Here is a 5,266-nt window from a genome sequence, read left to right as displayed (position 1 = left end):
GAATCTACTAGTTAAACAATACCCATAAAGTAAAAGTGAAAATAATGAAAAAATCAACCAATCACAGATGAATCTACTACTTAAACAATACCCATAATGTAAAAGTGAAAATAATGAAAAAATACAACCAATCACAGATGAATCTACTACTTAAACAATACCCATAAAGTAAAAGTGAAAATATGAAAAAATCAACCAATCACAGATGAATCTACTACTTAAACAATACCCATAATGTAAAAGTGAAAATAAGAAAAAAAAATCAACGAATCACAGATGAATCTACTACTTAAACAATACCCATAAAGTAGAGATGAAAATATGAAAAAATCAACCAATCACGGATGAATCTACTACTTAAACAATACCCATAAAGTAAAAGTGAAAATATGAAAAAATCAACGAATCACAGATGAATCTACTACTTAAACAATACCCATAAAGTGAAGTAAGTATGAAAATAAGCCAAGCATAACAAATACAATATAAGAAAAAATTGAGATATGGAACGTGATACGGAGTTCTGGCAAGTTCGGAAACAGTCCTGGCATCAAATACAACAGAAATTACGAACACACAAAAACATATGAAAAACTACAAAAGAAAAGACATGTAATTTTAATAGATAAATTATACGTATAAAGAAAACTAAAGATAAAGATAATAATTACAAATGGCGTGGCGACAAGGCCCTCTTGCCTCCAGTGGCTCAACAATAAGCTTTACGACTTAACACGCCAAAACTTGAGACAGGTGTCCTCGATGTGCACAGATTTTATACTTACCACAAACAAACAGTAACATAAAAAAGTAACATTAATAAGTATATGGATTATCCAAAAATTAATGGTAACACTAGTAATTAAATGGATTATCCAAAAATGAATGGTAACAATAGTAATCACATGGATTATCCAAAAATGAATGGTACTGTTAGTAATTAAACGGATTATCCAAAAATAAATGGTAACAATAGTAATTACATGGATTATCCAAAAATGAATGGTACTGTTAGTAATTACATGGATTATCCAAAAATGAATAGTACTATTAGTAATTAGATGGATTATCCAAAAACGAATGGTACTGTTAGTAATTAGATGGATTATCCAAAAATTAATGGTAATATTAGTAATTACATGGATTATCCAAAAATTAATGGTAACAATAGTAATTACATGGATTATCCAAAAATGAATGGTACTGTTAGTAATTAAACGGATTATCCAAAAATAAATGGTAACACTAGTAATTAAACGGATTATCCAAAAGTAAATGGGAACAATAGTAATTACATGGATTATCCAAAAATGAATGGTACTCTTAGTAATTAGATGAATTATCCAAAAATGAATGGTAACAATAGTAATTAGATGGATTATCCAAAAACGAATGGTACTGTTAGTAATTAGATGGATTATTCAAAAATGAATGGTACTATTATTAATTTCATGGATTATCCCAAAATTAATGGTACTATTAGTAATTATATGGATTATTAATGAATTAGCGTCACCTATTGTCGAAAAGAGTCAATGATCAAACAGAAATCTAGAGTTTTAGACTAAAGTTACAATGTATAATATCATTGGATTATTAACACCGTAGTAAACTGTTGGATTATTAACACCGTAGTAAACTGTTGGATTATTAACACCGTAGTAAACTGTTGGATTATTAATACCGTAGTAAACTGTTGGATTATTAACACCGTAGTAAACTGTTGGATTATTAACACCGTAGTAAACTGTTGGATTATTGACACCGTAGTAAACTGTTGGATTATTAACACCGTAGTAAACTGTTGGATTATTAACACCGTAGTAAACTGTTTAATTTTGTTGTATTTAATAAGCTTGATGAAGAAAGTTTGGTAGAAGGCGTCATAATTTTTTATTTTTGACTTTTTAATACATTGTTAACTCCAGTCATTCATTTATTGTACATAAATCTTATTTTTATAAATCTCAACCAGAAGAAAATTCATTTTAGTGAACATAATTAAAAACTAAACCAAATATATCTAGCAAATTTCAAACGTGTCTTCCGTAAATTGTTTTCCTGTTTTTAGTTTTTAATATTGTTTATTCGGGAATTTTTCAGTAAAACCTCAAAACACTTTCTAAAAAGCCCACCCCGCCCCGTAATATAACAATTGCACATTCATTAATGGATATTATTGTTTTTCCCTATTTAACGATTAATAAGTACATATGATAACTGTTTTTAGTTTGATCTGTAAACAGCTTTTTTCCCCTATTTTGTTGCTGCGTATCACAAAACTACCCAAAGGGCTATCTGCGCTCTGCCCATCACGGGTATCTAACCCAGATATTTAGTGTTATAAGCCGCTGATCCACCAGTTGACTATAAGTTGTGTTTATTTGTTTATTGTAACGCACAAAACTACACAATGGGCTATTTATGTTCTACCCTACACGGGTATCGAAACCCGGTTTCTAGCGTTGTAAGTCTGCAGACATACCGCTGTGCCCCTATCATTATGACAAGCCAAAGTGAAATATAACATGAAGTATCAGATTGGTAAATTTTAACTTTTTTTGTTTGCTTTGACAACGTAACGTTATCGTAGCTGGATTATTTTAATTTTACCATTTATGTGGAAATGTGGTTTCTACACACACATATATAAATAAACATTTATAGCACTTCTCCAGAATTTATTATAAATGTGTTTATTGTTTTATTTGTGAATTTGTTTATTTTTAAGCACATAGCAACACGATTAGCTATCTGTCCTATGGTATCAAAATCCAGTTTTTTAAGTTATAAGCCTCAAATACTTACTGCTGAACTGCCGGAAAGGATGGGGAAATTAATTTCATCATCTAAAATCGTTTTAGCTGAATGCATGAGAGTCTTGAATGAGGGTTTTAGCTAGGTTTTCTTTTTCATGTTCTATTTATTTTCCAATGTATTTTATGGACCTCAAAAAAATTCATTTAAGTTTAAATTACAAAGTATATTAGTTGGCTATTGTTTCGCTAGATGGCGCCACATTACACTAATAGTGACACATCTGCCGTATATATTTGTCAGGAGTTAAATTTACAGTTTAATATTTACATCATTACATAGGCAATTAAGGTAGTTGACAATAGAGCAAATCCTTTCAACCTACGCATATTGTATAAGTTTAAGGTAAATTACTGTAAGTTAACATGAAAAGCTGGTATCATACTATCTGTGACATTTAGTTGAATTGTGAATATTTTTGTCCTTTTAATACCGGAAGTTAAAAAATTAACTTTGATAATAAGTATTTCTTTATTATTTCCTGAAATCTCATGAACAAAGAATAAATAATACCAAGTACTTTCACTAGATGGCACTCTTGGCACCAATAGTTTTTCAACCGAGTTTTCTTTTTGTATCAGAATTATTTCGACAGTTTATAAAACGTTTAATTTAACTTAAAAGATTTTTCAGTGGGAAGATTATAAAATTTTCTGAGAGAATGTTTGTGAAAATTTAAATTTACTATTGGTGAAAAAGAAAAATACACTTAAAAGTGTTGTTTGTTTGTTTGGTGTTAAACACAAAACTACACAATAGGCTGACTATCTGTGCTCTGCCAAAGATTTGTCGGGGAGCCATCGGGTGATGAGTTAAAAACAAAACAGAGGGTGTAAATAATCATTGAGCGATTTCGGTGCTTCGAGCTAGTATTAAAACGATATACCGTATTAAGTTAAACTTTTAGTTCATGAGTTATCCACAGTAGCTTCTGCCCTCGACTTATACACGGGGTACAAAATCTATAAAAAAAAATCATTTTTAACCTTTTCTTTCATTTCACATCACCGTGTCCCCCGTGTCTGCTGACTTACAACACTAGAATCCGGGTTTCGATACCCGTGGTGGGCAGAGCACAGATAGCCCATTGTGTAGCTTTGTGCTTAATTACAAACAAACAAACACGTCACTGTTAATTGGCCCCGGGGCTGGCCATAACTAATTATTTGTTTTCCGTATCCCGACCTACGAATATTTCCTTGAGAGGTTCGTTTTAAAGTTTCGCCCAAAACTACGTGATGGGGAACATCTATGTATAGCCACCCCAATGTTGAAATGATAGACTAGAGAGAAGACAACTAGACGACTGAAACCCATCCACATTCCTTGGTGTGGTCTAATCGGACAATAGGATTTGACTGTCACACTTATAGTGCATTCCAAAATGCAGAACGAGTTTTTGAGGCGTATCGCGAATCCATGGATTCACAGTCCAGATACGATAATCACTAGGTCACGCTTAACACCTGCTCTTGAGAAAGTCCTGAAGTTAAAGACAGTAAAACAAAACAATATAATTGCAACGTACAAGGCTATTGGCAAGCCCAAACAAAAAAAAACGCTTATGTAGTTAGGTTTTTTTTTCTTTCTTGGACATAAGAAAATAATAACTTGAAATATTTTGTTAAGTTTCAGATAATGTTTTTTATTGATGATTGCTTAGAAACAGGCAGAGTAAACGTTATTTCCGAAGTGAAAAAAAAAAAATAGAATTTAGAAACTGCCTGTGTACCATTATGGTTTGGAGAGACACTAAAAGGGCAGGTTTAAATTCGAACAATTTTCTGGTTTTTCTGTCCATTACTCCGAAAGGTTTGGAACATATAAAAATTTATATGACATGAATAACACCAGATGTCGTAAATTAAAATTAATAACGCCCATCTTCCATTTCGTTTTTTGATGGTATCGAACAACACAATTGGAAATACATCAGCCAACTAAATAAACTAAATATCCTGGTTTCTTGCTGGGATATTAAAAAATGTGAATCAAAACCAATAACACAGTAATGAAAAAAATATATGCAAATCTTTGGTACTTGTTTGTTTGTAATTAAGCACAAAGCTACAAAATGGGCTATCTGTGCTCTGTCCACCACGGGTATCGAAACCCGATTTCTAGCGTTGTTAGTCCGCAGAAATACCGCTGTGCCACTTGGGGGTGGGGTGAATCGTTGGTATACAATAACTAGACTTTTACCACTATGCATTCTTGGAGACATTAATTGATCAAGTTCTATAATCATGGTTTTTGTTGGTATACAATAACTAGACTTCTACCACTATGCGTTCTTGGAGACGTTAATTGATCAAGTTCTATAATCATGGTTTTTGTTGGTATACAATAACTAGACTTCTACCACTATGCGTTCTTGGAGACGTTAATTGATCAAGTTCTATAATCATGGTTTTTGTTGGTATACAATAACTAGACTTCTACCACTATG

The sequence above is a fragment of the Limulus polyphemus genome, unplaced genomic scaffold (assembly GCF_000517525.1).
Source record: "Limulus polyphemus unplaced genomic scaffold, Limulus_polyphemus-2.1.2 Scaffold429, whole genome shotgun sequence".
Classification (NCBI taxonomy): Eukaryota; Metazoa; Arthropoda; class Merostomata; order Xiphosura; family Limulidae; genus Limulus; species Limulus polyphemus.
The sequence above is the reverse complement of the archived record's forward strand: the minus strand, read 5'-3'. Positions refer to the sequence as shown.